The sequence below is a fragment of the Lithobates pipiens genome, unplaced genomic scaffold (assembly GCF_037356315.1).
Source record: "Lithobates pipiens isolate NorthernLeopardFrog02 unplaced genomic scaffold, aLitPip1_a1.2 Scaffold_1, whole genome shotgun sequence".
Taxonomy (NCBI): Eukaryota; Metazoa; Chordata; class Amphibia; order Anura; family Ranidae; genus Lithobates; species Lithobates pipiens.
The window spans coordinates 59,641,245-59,668,711 of NW_027507685.1; the positions used below are offsets into that span (position 1 = coordinate 59,641,245).

General features: G+C 42.1%; 1 protein-coding gene across 2 annotated transcripts in view; it reads right to left on the reverse strand.

Moving 5' to 3' along the window:
• Window positions 1-27,467, reverse strand: part of LOC143924586 (5-hydroxytryptamine receptor 2A-like) — a 999,965-nt gene that overhangs the window by 730,077 nt on the left and 242,421 nt on the right. The gene's annotated exons all lie outside the window — the stretch shown is intronic.

The window sequence follows — 27,467 nt, forward strand, 5'->3', positions numbered from 1 at the left end:
ACAGTCAGGTAACAGTATTGGTGATTGACACATCAGACTTCTGGGAGTAGTTGACTGCACTGGAAACCACCCAAGCCCTATCCCACCAATGCATTTCTGTCATGCAGCTGAAGAAACAAGCAGCAGAAATGGATTGAGTGCACAGAGTTATCAGCCCTCAGAATAAAAACTCAGGTAATCCAAAGGATGTGTAATGCCATATGCATTTCTATGCAATGAAAGAGGAAATTCAGCTTCAAATGTGGTCAAGAAATAGACTTTGATGAAGCTCTGATCCAGATGGTGACGGACATCGTCAGAAACATGCTTTGTATTAAGTGGATTCTGAGATCCCTGTTGGAGGTTATCCATTCCACTGAGGGTACTTACAGATGGGGACACCCCTTCCAGTTAATCATACGCAGTCAAAGGATACTTTTATTTGCATATTCCCAACCTGCTTTCTGCTGTATGCAGGTTTCTGGAAGACAACAAGGTGGCCATCCCAAACTGGTTGAGCTCCTAGACCAGCACATGACTCTCGACACCAAGGGATCTGCCTAGTTGGAAACCCACATGGAATAAAGCATAGCTGCACCTGAATTACAGGATTACTTCACTAGCAGGTTCTCCAGGCCTACCAGCTTGCACTAGTTTTTCTCTTTTAATCCCTTTAATGAAGTTTTATAACGTACAGTGAAAAAGATAACAAAAAGAAACACCACATACAAATACATGGCATACATAAACCGAGGCCTCAGGAAAAAATTGTGAATCTTTTTACATTATTAGGTTTCCCCAACTAGGCGGAGACAAATTAACTTAAATATTAACTGACAACTAAGACATGAGATATTGGATTCAGTCTGGAAAATAGGGGGATACGAACAGATGTCATGTATCTACCTTGTCATTTAATGTTGTGTATCTCCTGCTGTAGGGAGTGCACTTTTTTAGTGGCCATATTATCTGGGTCCTGTTTTCTAGTCAGTTGCAGGAGGATGTGTCTTCAGTCTTCATTCATGTGCACTTCTGTGCATGTAGAAGAAATCGAGTCAGCTGAGCCTGAAAGGGAATCTGCAAATGGTCACCTTGTCTACTCAAGGGAAGGTGAGGTGAGTAATACTGATCTGCCTCACTCCCTAAAACCATAATTCAGCTTGGAATATTTATGATACCAAGCGTCTTAGAAAGCCATGTGTTAACATATGGAGATATGGAGAAAGGGTGGATAGAGAGATAAGAGATAGGGCCAGCATAGCCCAAGGAAAATAGAGAGTAAGGAATAGTATGAAAGACCAGAGGTCACCTAGGAAGATATTTGGTTATGATACCACATGTCTGGGATATAAGGGAATCTGCACATAATAGTCTGTGTCAGGAATCTCTTTTATTTGTACAATTACAAACAGCACACAACAGGGATGCACATGTACCTGATTGTATATATACTTACCCTGAAGACTTTTCTGTGATTATTTAGAGCCCATAGTTGTATTATTAGTCTAACCAAACCATTCAGGAAACATAACATTTCTGTATATGCAGATGAGTTGATTTTATTGATCTCCCACCCCATGACCTCCCTTCCTAATTTACTACAGGCTTTTAATGCTAAACTGTTGGCGCTATATAAATCCTGTATAATAATAATAATAATAATACCTATTGTGATTTATCTAACTTTAAAATTAACCTCTCCAAATTGGCGGCACTGAAAGTGGTTGTAAACCCTTACAAACCACTTTGACCTACAGGTAAGGCTAGATTAAGGCTTACCTGTAGATCCAAGAAATATCTCCTAAACCTATATGGTTTAGGAGATATTTACCTGAAGACAGCCACCGCTGTTTACGGCGCATGCGCCGTAGACAGCTGCGCGCAGGCGCACTGGGTAAGCCGCAGATCGCGGCGATATGCCGCGAGTGTTGGCTCCCGTGCACATGTGCGGGAGTGACGTCATTGCTGCTGTGGCGAATCACAGCGCCGGAGCAGCGAGACCCACCAAGAAGATGGACGCTCGGAACTACAGGGGACAGCGGTGACTTCGCTGGCTCCTGTGTCAGGTAAGTGACACATAATGGACCATTATGTGATGCATAGTAGTCCATTATGCTTTACCTTTGCAGGGAATCAAAGAGGAAGTAAACTCATCAGGGTTTACTTCCTCTTGAACATCTCGATTTCTGCATCTGTGCTCCTTCATATAGAGGCACACTTCTCATTTAGGTGAGCAGAACAGCAAATAAAATACTTAAGATCTAATGTCAACATTGACCTTCAGAAAATGGTACAAGGCCAATTTCCCCCCTTGCTTAGTAGAATGTGCAACAATATCAAAATGATAGTCTTACCTAGAATATTCTATTTTATCCAAACAATGCCAATCAAATCACCTTATCACTTATTTAATCAACTTTGCCATATGTTCAGCCAATTTATCTGGACTCATAGTTCCCACAGAATTTGCCAACAAATGCAGTCCTTTCCACAATTTAGAGGGAGGGCTCTGTTACCTGACATTGTCCTATATTATAAGGCAACTCAGCTCACCAGACTCATTGACTGGTGCAGAACAGTGTTCAAAACAATGGATTACCATAGTACAGAAGGAATCTTCTAACCCAGATGAGGTATTGCCATGCCTCTCCACTCCTCTGCCTTTTGGGATTCTTGCACATCCAACAAGTGGATCCACTATTCTGAGAAAACTATTCAGATCCACTGCTGTCTCTGTCTCCATCTCCCCAGTGATAATCTTAGTCCAGTCCTCCAATGGAGTTGACACCCCCTTTCTTAGTGAATTTGGATAATGGACCTGACCTTTTCGAAACAACAAGTGGATGTCCAAAAATGTAAATAAATTCCAAGAAATGGGTTATAAAATACTCTCTAGGATGTAAAGGGTCCCATACCTTATACATGAGATAAACAACTATAAAAAATCTGAAAGCATCCAAAAAAATCAGTAATAATCCACCTAGTTAATGCAGCATGCTTATGCATCCTGGCACTATGGAAGTCTTGTACTTTACTCACAATAGCAGAGTGGTTACACTGTGTTGGGGATGTCAGACCTATGGAAGACTTGACCACTTTGCTCAAAAGCCTAAATGCCAAATTTAGAGCCACATGATCCTATTGGCTGGAGTTTACATTGTCTTCTTTATGTTAATTCACACTTTGAAAATATATTTTTAGAATTATTGTAAACTAAATTACATAGCAAATGAAAAGAAGTTGGAGATACAGGACTTTAACCACTACAATACAGGGCACTTTCGCCCCCTTCCTTCCAAGCCCAATTTTCAGATTTCATCGCTCTCGCAATTTCAATGACAATTGCACGGTCATGCTACGCTGTGCCCAAATGAAATTTGTATCATTTTGATTGCACAAGTAGAGCTTTATTTTGGTGATGTTTATTCACGACTCCGTTTTTTATTTTTTGCGATAAGAGCGAAAAAAGAGCGGAAATTTGGAAAAAAAAAATATTTTCTTCTTTCTATTTTAAAAGAAAATAATTTTGTCATAAATTTAAGCCAAAATGTATTCTGCTACATGTTTTTGGTAAAAAAAATCAGTTAAGTGTATAATAATTGGTTTGTGTGATCACTGACATATGATGATCATGAACATATACATGTACATATGTGTGCAGGTGATCACGTACATATGTGTGCAGATAATCATTGGGACATGTAATTTTAGTGGGACATATGTGGGGGGCATGTGTTTTTATTATTGGGGACATGTGTTTTTATTATTTGGGACATGTGTGTTTTGGGGACATGTGTGGGGACATTGTGTTTACACTATGTGGTGACATGTGTGTTTTCACTAGACTGGTGATCAGTGAGTAAAAAGCTGTAAAAAACAGCTCATACTCACTGATCACCAGCCGGCTGCAGAGATCCGCTCTCCTCTCCTCAGCGATGACTTCTGTGTGAGGAGAGACGATTGCCTAGCAACCGGCTGTTTGTTTACGTCACAGGACGGCCGTGATTGGACACGGTTGTCATGTGATCAGGAGGGTCAATTGCAGAGCCCTCCTGCCGATCCGAGATGCGCCATGTCCGGGTGACATGAGCGCATCGGGATCGCGCCGATAAAATCTTTCTGGGATATGGCACACAATGTCAGTCAATGTACAATGGTGGACTTGGGACATAACCAAGCCATGCATCTTCTGTGTGACAGATACATCTATCCCCAAGTACAAGGCCTCTCCCAGTGCAGTAAGAGTATGCATTTTACTATTATGGAAGCAGTCCCACCAAATAACTCAAGTTCAAAATGATAAACAACGTCAAGAAATAGTGAAAATTACAATGCTAAAAAAAAAGAAAATTTCTGATCCACTGCGATCAGCTACCACATCTAAAATAAACCATTAGATGCCTATGTCTATGCCACCATAGATTTAGGGGTCTAAATCTAAATCTAAGCCTGAGTGCTTTCACACTGGGCGATGCGCTTGTGGGGCGGGAAAGAAAGTCCTGCAAGCAGCATCTTTGGGGCGGTGTGGGAGACATGTATACACCGCTCTCAAACCGCCCTGCATATTGAAATGAATGGGCAGCACTGCTAAAGCGCTTGCAGCACGAGCTCTATTAACCCTTTCTTTAGCCACTAGCGGGGGTTAAAAGCACCCCGCTATCTGCCGAATAGCGCCACTATAACAGCTGTAAAGCTCCGCTAAAACAGCTGTCTACCACTAATGTCTGCACCACCCCAGTGTGAAAGGGATATTAGAGTGCTGAGACAAACTGTTTACCACTGGCAGGGGTGCTTATAATAATCAGCTTTTATTTATTCATGTAAAATCTTTATACCAAAAGTCTGTTGCTGTAATTGAGTGTGTGAACTGGAGTTTGTATCAAAATCTGCCTGAACATCTAATGCCCCGTACACACGACCAGTTTTCTCGTCCGAATAAACTCTGAAGGTTTTTACGATGGAGTTCCAATGGAATACCTCTGAAAATGTCTTGCATATACACGATCACACCAAAGTCCGACCGTCATAAATGCAGTGATATACAACACGTACGATGGGACTAGAAAAAGGAAGTTCAATACCCAGTAGCCAATAGCTTCCGTCTCGTACTTGCTTCAGAGCATGCATCGTTTTTGGTCCGTCGGAACAGCATACAGACGAGTGGTTTTCCCGATAGGAATTGGTTCCGTTGGAAATATTTAGAACATGTTCTATTTCTAGGTCTGTCAGAATTTTCGACCTAAAATGTCCGATGGGGCATACACACGATCGGAATATACGATGAAAAGCTCCCGTCTGACTTTTTCTGTCAGACATTCCGCTCGTGTGTACGCGGCATTAAACTCCCCTCCCCCCAGACTGAAAATGCTAATCTCCAAAGCTGTCCTTGTGCTCCTTCATCCAGAGCGGGGTCACTCAATACAGGATGTGTGTTACTGGCCACAGTGGCCAGATCAGCAGGTAGAAACGGTGGGGAAAAAAAACCTAAAGAAAAGAAAACAATATTGTTATTATTGGGGACTTTAATGTTATTGTGTGGATAATTTAAGGTTTCTATTTACTATTACCAAATGTCTGATCCACAACATACACCTTTTTTCCTGCAAAGCTTCCTTTTTAAAAACACTGGCTTTTGTTTTAGGGGGTGGTATTTTGGGGTTTTCATCTATTTGGGGTTATATTGTTTATTATGTTATGTTGATAGGGTCTTTATCAGTGTCCATTTTTTTTTTTGCAGCAAGGCTCCCCCCCCCCAAAAAAAATGGTGACATATGTTTATTATTATTATGATTATAGGGCATTGTATGGTGTTTTAGGGCATTTTTTAAGTTTGGCTCAAAGTGCGACATTATCTTGTTACTAATCTTGGAGCTGACATTTGCGTGCCATTTTCAAAAGAAAATATGCAGGGGAAGAACAGTGTGCATGTAAATCACCTCACAATTTATCACTTAAATTTGCTGCACCCCCTAACCCCAAAGATAGAATAAAAGTTATGCACATACACTATATTACCAAAAGTATTGGAACTCCCACCTTTACACGTACATGAACGTGTCAACTCTTCTAGGAAGGCTGTCCACAAGGGTTAGGAGTGTGTCTATGAAAATGTTTGACCATTCTTCCAGAAGCGCATTTGTGAGGTTAGGCACTGATGTGGGCGAGAAAGCCTGACTCGCAGTCTCCACTCTAATTCATACAAAAAGATGTTCTATTGGGTTGAGGTCAGGACTCTTTGTAAGCCAGTCAAGTTCCTCCACCCCAAACTCACTCATCCATGCCTTTATGGATCTTGTTTGGGCACTGGTGTGCAGTCATGTTGAAACAGGAAGGGGCCATCCCCAAACTGTTTCCACAAAGTTGGGAGCATGAAATTGTCCAAAATGTCTTGGTATGCTTATACCTTAAAAGTTAATCTAACTGCAACCAAAGGGCCAAGCCCAACCCCTCTAAAACAACCTCACACCATAATCCCCCCTCCACCAAATGATTCAGATCAGTGCACAAAGAAAGGTCCATAAAGACATGGAAGAGCAAGTTTGGGGTGGAGGAACTTGACTGGCCTACACAGAGTCCTGACCTCAACCCAATAGAACACCGTTGGGATGAATTAAAGGGGAGGCTGCGAGCCAGGCCTGCTCATCCACATCAGTGGTCAAACATTCCTATAGACACACTCCTAAACCTTATGGACTTCTTTGAAAATATTTCACTTGTGCTCACAATGAAGGAAAGATGAACCAATGTGGTTATCTCCAAATAGCCACCTATGGTATAATGGATCTTTATAGTAGTTTTTGAAAATACCAGATGGGCAAAAAACTTGGGCAAAATTTGGCATAAAATATCTACACCACATTTATCAGGATAATTGTCTTGGTACTTTTACCCAACTACGAGAACAATATGGAGCACCTAAAATGATTTTTTTTTCTGATATGCACAGCTACGCCACATAATGATTGCCCAGTTTGAAGGGGTTGAGAGTTGGGTACAGAACACAGACTTGGAGAAGGTTCTGATTGATCCAGTGAATCTCTAGATACTATGGGGCAGTTGGGCCGGGGTGGTGACTTCAACTTCTAGACCTAGGCGATTGCCCCGGAGTTGTCAGAAGAACTGTGGCAGGAGGTGCTGGACACATATTTGGTTTCTATTATCTCCTCTATGGATAAAATGATTCAGTTCTGTTACCTTCAGCGGAAGTATTATACACCAGCTAGACTTTCTCAAATGCGCAGGAGGGAATCTGCAGTCTGACATAAATGTATGGGGGAGGAAGGTACTTTCTTACATATGGTATGGGAGTGTAGAAAGGTGACACCATTATGGTCACAGGTGACTGAATTTATTTTGGATAAGTTTGGTCTGCCTAACATTTGCTCTCCCCTACGTTGTCTCCTTGGGGTCTTTGATCAAGAGGAGATGAATGTAAACACTAAATTGTTCCTTAGGATCTTATTTTTTTGGTGTGATGAAGCTCATTGCCAGACGCTGGATTCATGATGAGCTGCTGACTTTGGGGATGTGGATAAAAATAATAAATGCAGATGTACATGATGTATAAAATGACTTATGAAGCTAGAGGGGCCCACAAGAAGTTTAGGAAGGTATGGTTCCCATGGGTGGACTCAGAGAGTATGCTAGAAGAGGAGGAAAGGTCATAAACCATTAGATTGCTTAACTGTTTACATTATACAATCCGTGATAGAGGGAAGATAGGGAGCATACTCTTTTCAATATGGACAGGTTCGGGATCTTGTCTCTTAATCAAACACAGCACTGAATGCTGACATCCCTGGGGGAGAAGTGGGGTCTCTTTGGGTGTTCCTATGGGTTCTTTATTAACAAGCTGTTTAATGTTAATGTTTTCAATTTCCCCCAAAAAAAAGAAAAGAGCACATATACTATATAATTAGATAGGGGCGGAAATCTGCTCCAGGATGTGGGCAATGCTATTGATACAGATGTGTATTAACATTTTGCATATGTTGATGTAACCCCTATTGGATGTACTGTATGATTATCATTTTTGTGCGCAACAAAAAACTTAAAAAAAAAACAAAAAACCTTATGGACAGCCTTCCCAGAAGAGTTGAAACTGTTATAGCTGCAAAGGGTGGGCCAACTCAATATTGAACCCTAATGACTTAAGCCCCATACACACTATTCGATTTTCTGCAGATTTTTATCTTCAGGACTACCAAGACATGTAGTGCAAGGGCCTGCCTGATTGCATACAGATTGAGACTCTAGGTTTGACCTCATATTATATGGTTTTGGTAAATCTAATGACAAAAAATCTGTAGAAAATCTAATAGTGTGTATGAGGTCTTAAGCCTTGTACACACGGTACGATTGTTGGCCAATCGAGCGTCTGATTTTTGTCAAAAGGCATGTGCCAGGATCTTGTCTTGCACACTATCGTTACACAAACACCAACATAGTGACTGACTATGAGGAATTTCAGCTCTTGAGCGCCACCCTTTGGGCCCCTTCTGTTTGGTGAGAATTGATTCCGAGCATGCGTGTTTGTACTTTCGAATTTTATGTGATGGATTTATGTACTGACCATACGAAAATCTAACGTCAAACCATTGTCCGCCAAAAATTTACTAGCCTGCCATCCAATATTTGTTGGCCTAAAATTGGACAACAATTGTCAAAAAGAGCGTACTATCCCTGCCAACAATTGTACCATATGTATGAGGCTTTAGACTGGGATGCCATTAAAGTTTGTGTGCATGTAAAGGCAGGTATCCCAATATTTTTAGTAATATAGTGTATCTATTAGGACTATTAGCCTTGAATGAAAGTGTCCTGTGGCTGGCAAATTTTACACTGTTGTAGTCTCTGCAGTATTTTACTACTTATAGCAAAGCCCCAGCCCTCTTTGTCTCTAGTAAATGTGGTCCTAGAATTGCTATTTAAAATTGGTTCTAGCCTATTTTACACTTCTGTGTCATCTGCAGCCTTCCACTAATTCTTGTAGCAAAGGATCTGCCTGTACTCTTATGCCCCGTACATACGATCAGATTTTCCAACAACAAATGTTGGATGTGAGCTTGTTCGCTGAAAGTCCAACCGTGTGTATGCTCCATCGAACATTTGTTGTCAGACTTTCCTCCAACAAATGTTGGCTAGCAGGTTCTCAAATTTTCTCACCAACAAAACTTTGTTGTCGGAATTTCTAATCGTGTGTACACAAGTCCAACGCACAAAAGTTCACGCATGCTCGGAATCAAGCAGAAGGAGACGCACCGGCTATTGAACTTCTTTTTTCTCGGCTCGTCATACGTCTTTTACGTCACCACATTCCCACATTCATAACTGTTGGCCAACATTTGTGTGACCGTGTGTATGCAAGACAAGTTGAGCCAACATCCTTCGAACAAAAATCACGGTTTTGTTAGGCCGCGTACACACGGGCGGACTGTTCGCCCAACTTTGTCCGTCAAACAGTTTCGGCAAACAGTCCGCTCAAAATTAGCATGGACGGACATGGCCACACACGACGAACGAACAGTTTGCTGAAACCGTGCGCGATGACGTGAACGGCACGTACGACGGGACGAAAAATACGACGTCCTATACACTGCATTATAACTTTCGGCGTGTAAATCCTTTCTGAGCATGCGCGGAACTTAGTTTGACGAACAAGCCTACACACGGGCGGACTGTTCGCTCAAACAAGGTTTCAGCGGACAGTTTTACGGAATTTCCGAAAAACCTTGTTCGTCAAACTGTCCGCTGAAACTGTCCGCTGAAAGCCCACACACGAGCGGACTGTCCGCCCAAACACTGTTCAGCGGACAAAGTTGGGCGAACAGTCCGCGCGTGTGTACGCGGCCTAAGTGTGTACAGGGCATTACTGTAGTACATTTCGGCCAATTGTCTTTCTATGTCCTTTAGCCATTTCCTCACATCAGATATGCAGATGCTGAAGGGCAACATCAGGCATGTAGATGTAAAATTTTGCAAGATTTTGTGGATGCATACCCAAAGTCTATTTTCAGCATCTGATGATGTCGTCTTTCCAGAAAAATGCCTATGAACCCAGTGTTACATAGTTACATAATTGGTGAGGTTGAACAAAGACACCAGTCCATCCAGTTCAATCTGTGTGGCTGTGTGTATGTCAATACCAATTCCCATTTCATGTGCTGAAGTCACCATTGAGGTATTTTTATACCACTATCATATCTCTAACATCTCTTCTCCAGGGAAAATAAGTTTAATGCGTATAGTCATTCCTCCTAACCAAGGTTCTCCAGTCTCTTATTAGCCTTGCTGCACTTTTCTTGACTTTCTCTAGATCCAGCACATCCTTTGCGGGGACTGGTGAGATATATATATATATATATATATATATATATATATATATATATATATATTTTTGTGGTTGAACTGGATGGACTTGTGTCTTTTTTCAACCTGACTAACTATGTAACTATGTAACTGGAGTTTTTAAAAGTGGTTAATACTCTTTTAAATGCCGCTTATATTCTGCTTGCTTTGATTGCTGAAGATTGACTTTGCATGCCATTGCTAGGCCTGTGATCTACTGAACACTTTTTATTTTCCAATGGAGGAAAAGATAAAAATGTTCACATAATTTCTAACTACAGTTTTTAAAGGGAAACTAGCCAACACTTTTAAATTAGGGTAGATATGGGTAGGTAAAAAAAAAGAAAAACAGAAATTGCTTTTTGGTGATAAATTATGTAAGGCCAATAAAAGTATACATTTTTTGGTCAGACAAAAAACACTACATATTTTTACGTATTTTATGCACTGCCTATAAATCCTTTGAACACGTGATTGACAATGTATTTGGGCTTTTAATTAAAAAATGTATATTTAAGATTTTTGGAACTGCTGTTTTAAATAAAGTTTCTTTGATCTCATATGCCCAAATTTTCATTGCAAGTGTGTTATCAAGACTCACACATACCTTTCAATTTCATAGCTTATAAGACTTCACCTTCTCAAAATGTTCAAGGTTAAACTGTTCAGTTATAAGACAAGTTGCCAGTTTCATTTAAACGTTATATTTCAAGAAGTCACAGGAGCATGGCAAGAACAAGACAACTGCTACCAGGATACCGCACATGATTTTTGAGCACGTCACAAGTTCATCTTCAATTACACTACATTGTCCACCTATAACTTAAATAAAAAAATAAAAAAATCAACATGTAAGATGTTGTAAATAATTATATTCATATGTAATTTGGGATCTTTAAAAAAAAAATTTAAATTGTCTGATAGAAAATATATTCATATTATTAAAAAAATATACAGAATATTTTATAAATTATTGATTATCCCTGTCAAAACTTAAACATTTCAATAACTATTTTTACTGTACAGACATCTACTCTTTGAATTATCTTATTATTTAAGAATTTAAAGTGACACTGAACTCAAAACTATATTCAAATATGTATTCTTAATGCACAAAACCTTCTATTGCCTCCTTCAAATCTCCAGATTCATTTTGTCTGCTGTGATCCAGCTTCCTGTTAGAGGGTGGTTACATTCATTCTCTACTGTATGTAGAAACATAGCCACCCTCTCTTGCTTGCTTCCAAAATGAACTAGGGACTATGGAAACTCATCGAGGATAGTCCAAAGAGGTAAAAAAATACAGTAAAAAACACATTCATGAAAAACTGATTAGAGGGCCATTAAGTAGGGGATGGATTATTTTTAGAACATAAGGCTATCATTTAGTGCAGAGGCATAACTGGAACCTTCAGAGCCCCAATCCAAGAAGCCATGAAGGGCTCTCATGACCCCCCTTCCCTCCAAGCCCCGGGGTTCCAGTTCTGGGAGGGCATCCATGGGAATCCTCCAAGAACTCTGTCTTCTGCACGCCCTCGGGGTCATCCATCCAGCACGCTCTGTGATTGCTGTGTCCTTTGGACACAGCTGATCACAGATCATGAAAGGGCCAATCATAGCATCCCTTTACCATATGATCAGCTGATCACACATAAACAGACTTGCCAGTTATAGAAAGTCCGATCTTGGGTTGCTGTTTAACTATAGTGGATAACATATGGACGTTATAGCCAGGCACTGGTGGAACGCATGCACGCTGGGATTATCAACAAATGGCAAGTCCGGTGAGCTAGACCCAGATTGCCAGTGACAGTGTGCAGGCTGATCAAGCTGGTGCCAGCCAGGGCACATGTGAATATGAGCATAACAATCGTTGTCTGCTTTTAAACATTTTCAATTAAAACGTTGTTTGTCTTATTACCTTGTTATCTGTTTTTTTTTTTTTTTTTATGATAACTGGTGCTATTTGTGAAAATGTATTTTTCAACAAGAAGATGCTTTGATCTTTTAGTAAGTCAAAAAGTATTAGACCTGGTCTGACACATTCCCTCTTTCTTCTTGTGGGAACACTTGCAATGAGAATTTTGGCTATTACTCAGCTATACAAAGCATTAAAATGGGATGCAAAAAGCAAAGAAATGGGTAAAGTGGTTTAAAAATCAACCACAAATTATAACATCAGCTGATGTAGGATTATATTATTATTATACAGGATTTATATAGTGCCAACAGTTTATACAGCGCGTTACAATAAAAAGGGGGACAGTACAATTAGGAGGGTCCTGCTCGTGGGGCTTACAATGTAAAGGGAGGGGGAAGGTGGTACAAAATGTAATGGCTGCAGATGATCTGATGGAGGGGACTCAAGTACAGTTTTCAGCATTTTTGGATGATGTTATTGCTGTAATGCTTAAATAAATATTTTTTAGGGAGAAGCTGTCGAGTTGCCAGCCTGTACTTTCTATGGATCTTTTAGAAACTGACTGGACATACTTGGGCAGGGAGTTCCAGAGGATGGAAGAGGCTCTGGAGAAGTCCTGTAGGCGAGCATGGGAGGAGGTAACAAGGAAGCTAGAAAGCAGGAGGTCCTGGGAGGAACAAATAGAGATAACCTTGTAAAACATACAATTGTGCTATGATAACAGTGTTGCAAAGGAAGTTCAACAACTTCTTAAGACATGCTGAAAAGAATTAAACATTTTCTGGGAAATTAGTAGCTTCCAGTTGCAGGGAGATGAATTTGGAGCAATACATCTCCTCTCCTGCACAGACATGGCAAAAAAGACAGAACAGCAGTGACGGGCAAAGGGGTGCACGAGCACCGCCCTCTCACTCCTGCTACCCCCTCTAGCACCAATAGATAGATTCATGCATTACACAAATCTATCTATGGCCGCCGCTGCCACCCCTTATTCAGTCGCCCGGCCCCTTTTCGGGCGCCAGTCGCCTGAATTACAGTGGCGGGGGGGGATATTTGCTTTCCTGGCATTAAACCACCAATCAAGTGCTCGGATCTGTTACCCATCATTTGATTGGCTGAAACGACAGGCACTGTGATTGGATGCCTATCAGGCTTGCAATCATAGAAGAGGACAGGAAGAGGATGGGAGAAGACATCGAGAAGCTGACCCACTGAGACAGGGTAAGTGCAGACAGTGGGCGGGGTGCACACTGGCCACATTTGATATGGCACAGTGGCTGCGTTTGATGGCACAGTGGCTGCGTTTTATTGCACAGTCGTGGAAATTGATGGGCACAGTGGCTGCGTTTGATGGCACAGTGGCTGCATTTGATGGGCACAGTGGCTGCATTTGATGGGCACAGTGGCTGAGTTTTATGGTACAGTGGCTGCGTTTGATGGTACAGTGGTGGAAATTGATGAGCTCAGTGGCTGCGTTTGATGGTACAATAGCGGCAATTGATGGGCACAGTGGTGGAAATTGATGGGCACATTGGGGGTTATTTACTAAAGGAAAATCCACTTTCCACTGCAAGTGCACTTGTAAGTAAAGTCGCTGTAGATCCGAGGGGGACATTCAAGGAAAATAAAAAACAGCATTTTAGCTTGCACATGATTGGATGATAAAATCAGCAGAGCTTCCACTCATTTCATATCTACCCCTTAGCCCTTGTACACACGGTCGGACATTCCGACCACAAAATCCGTCGGATTTTTTCAACGGATTTTGTCCGAAACTGGTGTTGCATACACACGGTCGGACAAAGATGTCGGAAAATCCCATCATTCGGAATGTGATGAAGTTCGTTCGTCCCCAGCTGGGACTACGTTCAGGCTAGTAGCCAATAGCTTTGGTCTCGTAATTTGATGTGAGCATGCGTGGCACTTTGTCTGATTGGAATTCTCTACAAATGATCGGACAAAGTCCAATCGGATCATGTTGTCAGAAAATTTTATATACAGCTCTCAAACTTTGTTGGTCAGATATTCCGATGGAAAAAGTCAGATGGAGCCCACACACGGTCGGATTATCCGACAACGTGGTCCGATCGGACGATTTCCGTCGGAATGCCCGACCGTGTGTACAGGGGCCACCACTGTAGAACAGATCTGATCTACTGTCTCCTTTTGGAAAAATGGCACAGGCTTTATGCTTTTGTTAATTCTCCTTCTTGTGTGGGTGAGAGAGTTAACATATACCATATGTATTTCAACTGTATACCGTATTTATCGGCGTATAGCACGCACTTTTTTCCCCTTAAAGTGGTTGTAAACCCTTACAAACCACTTTGACCTACAGGTAAGCCTAGATTAAGGCTTACCTATAGGTCCAAGAAACATCTCCTAAACCTATATGGTTTAGGAGATATTTACCCAAAGACAGCCACCGCTGTCTAGGGCGCATGCACCATAGACAGCAGCGTGCAGGCGCACTGGGCAGGCCGCAAATCGCGGCGATATGCCGCGAGTGTCGGCTCCCGTACGCATGCGCGGGAGTGACGTCATCGCGGCTCCGGCGAATCACAGCGCCGGAGCAGCGAGACCTGGAAGTCGCTCCGGGATACATGGCAGCGGCGAAGAGGAAGACGGAGGACCGCTTTGGGGGCTTCGTTCTCAGGTAAGTTATTCATAATAAGCTAGTATGCTATGCATACTAGCTCATTATGCCTTTGCCTTGCAGGGTGTGTTTTTTATTTTTTATTTTTTTTGCCTTTACTTCCTCTTTAAAAGCAGGGTAAAATCACGGGTGCGTGTTATATGCCGATCCCACGCAGTTCTTTGGGAGGCATTCAGCTGCCTTCGGCTCTTCTTGGTGGCTTTTGCCCGCCTTCGGCCATTCTCAGCGGCTTTCGGCTGCCTTTGGCTCTTCTCGGCGGCTTTCAGCTGCCTTTGGCCGTTCTCGGCAGCTTTCACCCACCTTCGGCTCTTCCCTGTGGCTTCCGGCCGCCTTCGGCCGTTCTCGGGAGCTCCCGGCTGCCTTCGGCCATTCTCGACAGCTTCCAGCCGCCTTCGGCCATTCTTGGCGGCCGAAAGCTGCCGAGAACGGCTGAAGGTGGCCAAAAGATGCTGAGAATGGCCGAAGGCAGCCGAAAGCTGCCGAGAAGAGCCGAAGGTGGCCGGAGGTGGCCGAGAACTACCGCGCACCGCCGAGATACACAGGACATCCAGCTCTGTATCTCGGCGGCGGCATTTAAAAAAAAAAGAGGCAAATAAAACTGACAAGGCTGCAATGGTGGACAAGGCTGCATGACAAGGCTGCATGACAAAGCTGCAAATGAAACTGACAAGGCTGCAATGGTGGACAAGGCTGCATATGACACTGACAAGGCTGAAATGATGGGCAAGGCTGCATGACAAGGCTGTAATGATGGATAAGGCTGCAGATGGACAATGATAAGGCTGCATTGATGGGCATTTAAACGTAAGTTTTTTTTTCCTTAAACTTCCCTCCTAAAAGTTTTTTTCCTTAAAATTCCCTCCTAAACTCAGGGTGCGTATTATACGTCGATGCGTGTTATACGTGGATAAATACGGTAGTTACTGTGTTTTTTTTGTTCAGAGTTCAGCTTCAGGTGCTGTTTCATGCAGCTCTTACCAAAAGAATCCTCCTACTTTCATGAGTCATTAATTATTTCCCCCTTTTCTGCAAATACTCCCCTTACTATAACTGTATGTTTCTCTATTAGTTGCTCTCCGTCAAACATGTCTCATACAGATGCAGTAAACATTTTTACCTTTTCCTTTTTAAAAAGATTTAAAGTAACAATTATACAATGATAACTAAAACTCAGTTCTAGAAAACTGGAAACAAATGCATTCATAATACAGTCAATAAAAAATAAAATATATATATTTTTTTCCATTTCATTTGTTACAATTATTTTGCTTTAAAATGTCACAAAAATATGGAATAAGCAGGCATACGTTGTTTTTTTTTTTAAATACTTTTCAGCAAGTTGTTTACATTTCTTTGCCTAAGTTACTATTCAGACAACAGCATTTCCTTCTGTTGAAGAAACTGTCTTTGTTGTTGTTAATTGAACATATAAATGGAACACCTCAATAATAATGTCTCAGCTCTGTTTTTGCCAGCACAGTAGAGTAATTTCCATAGCTGTTTTTCGCTAATTAATTAAATTCCTTTCTACATCTGTTATCTTTTGAAAAAAGACAATACACTTACTCTTGATTAATATTATCGTTTTTACAGTAGCAAGCCAAACAAACAGAATATTTACGGGAAGGATTAAAATCTCTAGTTTTTACATTATATACTTTTTATAACCTTATGCCAGACTTATATGTGTGTCTGCTCTCTTTTGAAGGAAATCCAAACCTTTGTGGATTATTCTTTACTTTTTCTTAATACATTTTAAAAGGAAGGGGAGTCCTTTTTTTATTTAACTCTGCTTGTGCTATATGTCATCTGGGAAAGAGTAGGATAACAATTTTATCAGCTCATCAAGAAGGGAGAGAATGTGTGTTGCACTACTGAAATTTATTTTGGGCTGTGACATTATTGGAGAACCCTATGCACATCAGCATGGAGCTTTGAGCAGGGTCTAGCATGTTTAAAAGCATTTTGCTATAGGGATACTAGACCATGGAGCTGATGTACTGGGAGCAACTCTTATGTACAAACACGTTTGTACAGTCTATTAACTCACATGATATTCCTGGGTGTTTGGTATCCACAAAAAAAGGCTGATCTGGGTTATCTAGGTGGTGACTAGTTAGAGACTCAAATAAATAAAATAAAAAATATACAATCCCTTATACCCAATCCTATACCCACAGGAAGGCAAAAAAAAACCCTGAAAAGTAGGATCCAATTTGCTACAACAGGGAAAAAAAATTCCTTCCTGATCCCAGAGAGGCAATCAGATTTTCCCTGGATCAGCTTTACCTATTAATGTTAGTACCCAGTTATATTATGTACAATTAGGAAAGAATCCAGGCCTTTCTTAGGGAGTCTATTCCACATTCTCACAGCTCTTACTGGGAAGAAACCTTTCCGTATTTGGAGACAAAATCTCTAATCCCAGACCCAATATCAAGATATTAAAAAGTAAGGATCCCAGCACTGAACTTTGGATTACACCACTGATAGATAACCTTAGACCATTCAGAGTAAGGCTACATGCCCACGGATTTTTTTACAGCCACTTTTATGAGCGTTTGTTGCAACTTAAGAAACACCTCTCCATGTAAGCCTATAGCTTCATGCTCACCATGGTGTTTTTGAGCTGTAAGTGACATAGGCATTTTTAAGCTCCAAAAAAAACACAGGACCAGTGCGTTCCGAGGCTCCAGCGCTATAGCTGTAAAAACACCAGGCGCCGGTAAAAGGTGTTAAATGTGATTTAATAAGGCTCAATGCTGTATACACAATAAAATACTTTAAAAACCTGTGTAGTGAGTTTATTTTTGACACTATTTTTTTTTAGGTAAATGGTTAGGTGTACAATTTACCCCATACTCATTCACCTAGGGTGGGGGGGGGGGCGTGATCTGGGGAGCCCCTTGTTAAAGGGGCTTCCAGATCATGACAAGTCCCCACCCGCAGACCCCGACAACCACTGGGCAAGGGTTGTCGGGAAGAGGCCCTTGTCCTCATCAGCATGGGGACAAGGTTCTTTGGGGTGGGGGAGCCCTCTGCCCCAAAGCACCCACCCTCATGTTGAGGGCATGTGGCCTGGTATGGTCCATGAGGGGGGGCCCCCGCCCCCCCTTTTCTGACCTGCCAGGCTGCGTGCTCAGATAAGGGTCTGGTATGGATCTTGGGGGGAACCTCACGCACAATTTTGTTGAGGTTCCCCTTCAAGATTCTCAGCACAAGTCGCACCACAAGTTGGAACATCTTGATCCGACTTCTGCTGTGAGTTCTATTCAATACAATAGGCCCCTATAGGGAACCATTGATCTTGAATAGAGAAAGACAAATGTAGCTGAAAGCTAGCGTGACTAGATGTGAATTGCAAAACGGGGAACAAAGCGCATTTTTAATGCCGCTTGTTTCCTGGCTTCGGTACTAGCTTTGCAGCTCATTTTTTGAAACGTCCGTGGGTATGAAGCCTTAGAATCATTAACCACTACTCTCTTTTAGACAGTTTTCTATCCATTTACAAACTGATATTTCCAAGCCTGTAGACTTTACCTTACACATTAGCTGTGTGTGGGGAACTGTGTCAAACGTTTTTTTTTGCGAAATCCAAGTATACCATGTCCACTGCCACCCCTCTGTCCAAGGTTTTATTTACCTCCTCATAAAAATAAATCAGGTTTGTTTGACAATTTCTGTCTTTCATGAATCTATGCTGTCTGTTGCTTAAAATATTTTCTTCCGAGGGGCGTGGCTGGGCAGCGCAGAAGATGGACGCTTAAGCACAGAGCTCTATCGTGAGGGGAAATACCGGAACGAATTGGATCCGAACGAGCCTTTGATTCCGTCTAAAAAACGAATCAGACGCGAACAGATACACCGTTTAACGATGTCACGTAAGAAAATGGGAGAACACCGACCCAAAAAACTTACAACACTGCTGTATACTCCCGGAGAACAGGTCAGTGGAATCCAAATTGACACCGACGGCATAGCCACGCCTCAGGGAAAATACTCAGTTCTCCCCACAGAACATCAGGGGAAAATAATTACAGGAGAAATGCCACGATCCCCTACTCTAGACCCCAGTGCTGATCCTATGCTAAATAGCTCCGCAAGAGCATGAATGAGGATGGATGCACTAGTGGCACAGCCGCAAATAAACATTCCTCATTGGTGTCAGATCTGTCCACCTTATTTCATAAATTAAATGCTGATATGAGTTCATTAGACAGCAGAGTTTCTAATATGGAGCGAGGAATGACAGAATGTTCACACACGGTGAATGATCTCATAGATGCATTTGACGATGTGAAAGAAGAACAGGAATGGGTCCTGGCCAAGCCGATTTAGAAGATCGCTCCAGACGTAACAATGTCAAATTAAGGGGTGTCTCCGAAAGTATTGCTACGCCAGATCTGCCCAAATACGCCAAGGATTTAATTCGCACAATCTTACCAGAAGTTACACCAAGAGATTTGGTTATCGAAAGGATCCACAGAATTGCAAAGCCAGCACACTTGGCAGCTTCGGTGCCAAGGGATGTACTTATGAGGATCCACTTTTTCCATATTAAAGAAAAAATTATGTCTGAAGCTAGAGCCAAGGGACCACTTCCACGCCCATTCCCTGACCTGAAGAAGAGACCTAAACCCAATAACTAAGAATATGCACAATCATGAAATCCTCTATAAATGGCGATACCCGGCCACACTGATCATCACTAAGAATGGAACGACACATATCATTAATGATCTCTAAAAGGGCATCAAGCTCCTGAAGGAATGGGGTATAATTCCGGATCTCCCCAAAGAAATAGATCCATTTCTTCCAAAACGTATACCAGGAGTCCCGGGATCATCAACCAATGGAAATATCTGGCTTCTAAAGGGTCCATCTACAACGTCTACAATAACCCCTCATGAAAATTTGTTCTGTCTTCCGTCCCACTGGTAGTAACTGTTTCCCCTTACAGCGGTTTAGCTGTTTTAGCTTATGCCTGTGTATATCACAAGCCGCCACATATTGTTATAATTGTAATTGATAAGTTTACAACTTGTTGTTTTTTCTATTACGTTTTTCATTGCAGGTTTAACCCCCCTGACGGTCTTCCCGAGTCTGGCTCGGGGTGGAATTTTTGTACCATTAGCGGTAACCCCGAGCCAGACTCGGGACCGCATCGCTGGATCCAGGAGGAGGTTTACTTACCTTCTCCCTCGAATCCAGCGTTGTCTCCCCACTGTACGAGAGAGCCGTGCCTTGCTCGATCTATCACGGATCTGATCTCCGTGCCCTGCGAGCGTTGCGACGCACGGGGACGGAGATCGGCGCCAAATTCAAAAAGTGAAACACACAGTATACATACAGTATAATGTAATCTTACAGATTACATTGCTGTATGTAAATATTTCACATCCCCTTTGTCCCTAGTGGTCTGCCCAGTGTCCTGCATGCAGTTTTATACAATAAAAACTGTTCTTTATGCCTGGAAACTGGAGATTGTCCATAGCAACCAAACTGTCATTTTACATCAGCTAGAAAACAGCGATAATAAATTAGAATCACTCGCAGAATTGAGCGATAGCGATTTGTGGGGAGATCCGTCATCAAATACTGAAAAGTAATGACAGTGACAATTCTGCAACTGAGCAAATTTCAGTGTTTAGGATTTGATTACATTATTGAATAATTTTTATTATTGTTATATTATTATTTGGTACAATTATTTATAGTTATTTATTATATTATAATTTATGATTTCATTTTTCAAACTTTATCATACCCGGGATGTCTGCTAGACTCTGGTTTGGACAGATTTAAGAGAGTTATTGCTAAGAATTACAGGACTACAATATAAAACGCCAAATTTTCATGCAAAATAATGGTACCACTTTTAGCACCTAAAATCCAAAATAATCGTACCGCCAGGGAGGTTAATAACAATAGACATACATCCACTTAACTCATTGCAACGTTGATCCATGATCACTCTTTCTACGAACCACCTATTGCCTACTAACTGTAAGTGTTTCTGTCAAGAAGGTCAGCCCAGCCATCTGTCCGCTACTGAAGGTTCGGGCTGCAAAGCCCCTGTTATGAATGTCTGTCGGCGCACGCGGGTGCGCGTTAACGCAGGTGGGCGCACGCGGGTGCGCGCCAACGCAGGTGGGCGCACGCGGGTGCGCGCTAACATAGGTGGGCGCACGCGGGTGCGCAGATGTCCTGGTGGGCGCACGCGGGTGCGCAGATGTCCTGAGGGGCGCACGCGGGTGCGCGTTAGTGCTATTGGGCGCACGCGGGTGCGCGCTGGTGTTGCTGGGCACTCGCGGGTCCGCGCCAAAGGGGTTACTTAAGGGGACCTGTTGCCTTGCCTCCTTGCTGTCCGGTCTACAGCGTTCCTGTCGTGACCCCTCTGCTCCTGCTTACTACTTGCTCGTTCCTGTGACCCGGCTTATCCTGACGACCCCTTGTTTGCTGCCTGCCTCCGACCCCGGCTTGTCTGACGATTCTTCTGCCTGCTGATTCGGTACCTACCTGCCTGCCTGTTCCTGACCCGGCTTGTTCACCACTTTATCCAGTCTGCTGTCCCTCTACGGTGCCAGTCTTCCGGTATCCTGCCTTACCTGCTTACGGGTCTGTCGTGAGGAGCCGTACTACAGAACACCTTCCCCGCTGCTCCAGCGTGTGCATCTTCTGCCGATCTCATCGCCTGCTGGTCGCTGTTCCTGCTGCATCTGCTCCTCTCCTGCACCCGGAGCTTTACACCTGTGTCCTGCTTGGCACTTGTGCCCCTTCCGCGCTCTAGAACCTCTGTATCCTCTACCAGGAGTTCCTGAGCCGGAGGAATACGAGTAGCCGCTCCCAGCATCCGTGGGCTCAACCACCAGGTACGTGACAGTTTCCCTTTTCCACACATAACTCTTCGACCATAACAGCAACTATGCCACTAAAAATATTGTCCCTAAATGCCAGAGGGCTTAATCATCTGGTAAAGAGACAATCCTTATGGCACACAGCAGAAAAACTTGGCAGTGACATTCTTTGTGTCCAGAAGACGCATCTGACTCCTACGTCAGCTACTTTATGTCGAAGCAATAAATTCCCCCTTATCTTTCATTCCACTTTCACTGCTAAAAAGAGAGGTGTACTTAATCGTATAGCGATTAAAAAAGACATAGACTTTACTTCTTTACAATAAATATATGATCCTAACGGTCGCTTCATAATTCTGATTTGCACAACTAATGGAACCAAGTACACAATACTCAACCTTTATGCTCCTAACTCCCGTCAAGCAACTTTCCTCAGGAAAACTTTTACCAAAGTTAACAATATAAAACAAAGACTTCTACTTGTATGCAGAGACTTTAACCTAGTTGCGGATATCCATATGGACACACCTCAGCTGCAAAGAGGAGACCATCTCCCCTGGGCCAACTACTGACTTCATTCGATCTTTACGATGTCTAGAGATGCTATCATGGATCAGAGAAGGATTATGCCCCGTACACACGAGAGGGATTAAGTCTGACAGACCTCCAAAGGAGTTCCGCCGGAGTTCCGCCGGAGTTCCGACGGAGTTCTGGCGGACTTTTCGACCGAACGGACTTGACCACACACCATCACACCAAACTCCGACGGAGTCGAACGTGATGACGTACGACTGGATTCGACGTAGGAAGTTCCTAGACAGTAGCCAATAGCTGCCCTAGCGTCGGTTTTAGTCCGTCGGAGTAGCACACACACGAGCGGATTTTTCAAAGGGGACCGGGTCCGGCGGAGTTCCGTCGGGAAAATTTAAAGCATGCTTCATTTCTAAAGTCCGTCAGACTTTAGCTTCGCTAAAGTCCGTTGCAGCCCACACACGATCGGATAGTCCGCCGGACTCAGTCCGTCGGAGTTTGGATGTCGAAAAGTCCGCTCGTGTGTACGGGGCATTACACGTACTTTTCCCCACACCACAAGTCTTATTCCAGAATCGATATGTTTCTTATGGAAAAATGGTTATTACAAAATATTAGCTCGTCTACTATCCACACCATGACATGGTCTGAACATAATCCAATTTCAATTACCATTAATGACACTTCTCCCCAGCGGAATTCTTTTCTATGGCGAGCTAATAACTACATATTACAACATCCAGTATATTCCAAAGAAATTGCTAATCACCTAGCAGAATACTTTGAATTCGATGTTGATTCAGTGGCGGATCCTGCCGTGGTGTGGAATGCACATAAAGTGATTGTTGGAGGTTGTTGTTGGTTTACAAAAAAAAAAAAGAACACAACAAATGGATTACCTCCCAAATTGCCAAATTAGAATCTGAACACAAATCTTCACCACAACCCGATACTCTGGCTCAACTAATGCAGCTTAGACAGGAACTTAGAACACTCCTTCTGCACAAATATGAATACATGCAACGTAAATTTAAAGCCATATCCTATTCCACATCCAACAAAGCTGGTAAAAAATTAGCTCAACGACTTAAAGGAGTGCAAGCTAAATCTAAAATTCATTATCTCTTCCACCCACACTCAAAAGATAAGCTATCAAATCCACAGGATATAGCGAATGCTTTTAGTGATTATTACAGTGACCTCTATAATCTTCATACAGATGTTTCCACCCACCAACTGTCCCCTGTGGAAATTGATGAATTTCTTAACCAAATTAACCTACCTACCCTAACAGAGTCTCAACCTACTTAAACACTCCATTTTCTGCTTCGGAAATTCTTGCAACCATTGCCTCATTACCAAGTAACAAATCCCCGGGCCCCGATGGTCTTTCAGGAGAATACTTTAAACAATTCTCCACATATCTGATTCCCCATTTAACGAGATTCTTCAATATGGCTGTGTCATCTTCTGATTTCCCTACAGAATCGTTGTTAGCACACATTGTCACACTCCTGAAACCTGGAAAAGATCCAACATCACCCCAAAATTTCAGACCAATCTCCCTACTTAACCTTGACCTAAAAATTTATGCCAAAACCATAGCTAAACGCCTAGTTTCAATTATGCCAGATCTGATACATAAGGATCAATCCGGTTTCATTAAAGGGAGACAAGCTCCTGACGCAACAAGACGTATGATAGACCTCATTCATCACATAGAATCCAGTGGAACGCCTTCTCTGCTTCTCTCATTGAATGCAGAGAAGGTGTTCGATCGGGTCCAATGGACGTATCTGCAAAAGGTACGATTAACCCCTCCCAGCCGAGCGTACGCAGATGTGTGCACTCAGCTTTCGGGGGATATACTGGGATGATGCCCGCACCTGCAGGCATCATCCCGGTACCATTTTTCAGAGCCTCTGGCGGCTAGGGACAGACTCTTAATCGTAAACACGGAAGCAACGTCACAATGTCACTTCCGGTTTACTTGGCTGCCAATAGCGCCAGTTTAAAAAAAAATGCAGTATTCAGAATCGCCGAAAATGGCGATCTGAATACTTTGAAGTGTAAAGGAGGGATCGGGGGTCTTTTAGACCCCCAATCCCTCCATAAAAAGTACCTGTCACCACCTATTACTATCACAAAGGATGTTTACAAATCAAGAAATACATTGTGAACCAAATATATCAGAAATCATGATCCCTATCGAATCTTTACACCATTTATCACATGACCTATCACTACAACATTGGTGTCAAAAGGGCATCACCTCCATAAACCAACTACTCATGGGTCCACATACTCAACCCTTTTCTGTCTTACAAAGCAAATTTAACTTACTAAACTCGGACCTCTCTACATACACCCGCATACAACAATACCTCAACAAGCTCAAACTTCCTTTATACAATATTTTGAAAACAATATGGGAGTTTCTAAACTCTTCCTCCTCTAACAAAAAAGGAATATCCCTAGTATATAATGTCCTACACCTAAAACGTCTTTTCATAAAATCAACTTCTCACATGCACTGGGAAAATGACTTACAAATGTTCTTTACAGACCAACAATGGGAACAAGCGTTAAAAAACGTTTACAAAGCCACTAAAAGTTCAGCACTATGGGAACTAACTCAAAAAATAACCCTTAGGTGGTATTTGACTCCGTTAAGGTTAACATCTTACAATCCAACATTATCAGACTTGTGCTGGAGGTGTAATTCTGCTAAAGCTGACATGCTTCATGTCTTTTGGAGTTGTAACGAACTCCAAAAATTCTGGAAAACTGTTTTCCTTATAATGACGGACATAACCCAAATACAAATTCCATCTACCCCTGGTTTAGCTCTCTTAAACCTGACTATAGATGACATACCCTACCCCTTTCATCATGTAACAACACATATTCTCCTGGCAGCCAGACTATCCATAACCAGACTATGAAAATCGCTTACGCCTCCATCCATCTACCAACTTCTGGATACTGTACACCCACATTACAGTTATGAATTGATGATGGCCTCCAGTGAAGGTACATTACCAAAGGAAAGAAATAGGTGGTCACCGTGGGAAAGGTGGTCGAAATCCGATGATTTTCTAAAATAATCTTAAATTATATCTTAATATGCTACTGTGTTCTCAGGTTTTGTTGTACACTATTTGGACGTATTGTAGATATAGATAATTGAATGTACTCAACTTTTGCGACATCACCCTCCCCAAGACACAGTTGAGCACCCACTGGGGTGTCTAGGGGAGGCCAACATTTATACAATATCATATATACCAGTTGACTTTGCTTTTCTTTTCATAAACCATACTACAGATCTCTTGTCTCGTGTATAAATTGTGCGCTTATAGATAAGTTAATATTCCTTACCGTTTATTTTATGTTTACTTATATTTCGACATACATTGTACAATATGTATCTTATATGCATTATCTTAAATCCAATAAACATTGATTGATTAAAAAAAAATATTTTCTTCCAGCAAGAACTCATCTATGTGGTCTTTTATAAAAAACTCTCCAGTATCTTCTTGACTATTGAAGTTAAACGCCGCCATTACTAGTAAAAAAAAATTAATAAAAATGCCATAAAACTTTCCCCTATTTTATAAACGCTATAACTTTTGCGCAAACCAATCAATAATCGCTTATTGCGATTTTTTTTACCAAATATATGTAGAAGAATACGTATCGGTCTAAACTGAGGGAAAAACATGTTTTTATATATATTTTTGGGGATATTTATTATAACAAAAAGTAAAAAATAATGCGTTTTTTTCATAATTGTTGCTCTATTTATGTTTATAGCGCAAAAAATAAAAACCGCACGGGTGATCAAATACCACCAAAAGAAAGCTCTATTTGTGGGAAAAAAAAGTACGCCAATTTTGTTTGGGAGCCACATCGCATGACCGTGCAATTGTCAGTTAAAACGACGCAGTGCCGAATCGCAAAAAGTGGTCTGGTCTTTGACCAGCAAAATGGTCCGGGGCTTAAGTGGTTAATAAGTCCCTAAAAATAAGATACAATGGCTTTTAAATAATAGAGCTTAATTATTTTAGGGTCCGTGGTGGATGCCATCTACTCCAGGTGCTTTATCCACCTTTATTCTGTTTAAATATTTTAGACCATATCCCTTTTGAGCCATTGTGGATCATTTGGGGCTGTGTCACTACCACCTCCATTATGGACATGAGCTCCCCAATGCTCCTTTGTATACACAGAGCTGAAGAAATTATTTTATAAATATGCCTTCTACTTGTCCCCAGTCACCCACTCTAGATTATTTTGTAAAGGGCCTACATGCTCAGACCTGACTTTTTTACTATTAATATATTTGAAGATTTTTTGGGGTTTGTCCTACTATCTTTTGCAATCTATCGTTCGTTTTGAGTTTTTGCATCGTTGATTTCCTTTTTACATATTCTGCTATATTCGTTGTAACATTTAAACTAAACTAGTGTTCCTTCATTTTTATATTTTTTAAAGGCCCCTTTCTTATTTTTTATAGCTTTTTTATATTTGGCCGTGAGTCACATAGGTTTTATTTTTAGCCTTTTGAACTGGAGTTCACAAACAGTCACTTTGAAGAATTCCCATTTCTGTTCTTTGCCCATTAATGCCAATATTCCCTCCCAGTCCAAGTCCTGGAAAGCAGCCCTCATGCTTGGAAAATTTAAGTTACCGTATATACTCGAGTATAGGCCGACCCGAATATAAGCCGAGGCCCCCAATTTACCCCCCAAAAAACTGGCAAACTTATTGACTCGTGTATAAGCCGAGGGTGAGACATGCCTGTCCATCCCTGTGTGTGTGTCCGTCCCTGTGTGTCCGTCCATCCCTGTGTGTCCGTCCATCCCTGTGTGTGTGTGTGTGTGTCCATCCATCCATCCATCCCTGTGTGTGTGTGTGTCCATCCATCCATCCATCCCTGTGTGTGTGTGTGTCCATCCATCCATCCATCCCTGTGTGTGTGTGTGTGTGTCCATCCATCCATCCATCCCTGTGGGTGTGTGTGTCCATCCATCCATCCATCCCTGTGTGTGTGTGTGTCCATCCATCCATCCATCCCTGTGTGTGTGTGTCTCCATCCATCCATCCATCCCTGTGTGTGTGTGTCTCCATCCATCCATCCATCCCTGTGTGTGTGTGTCTCCATCCATCC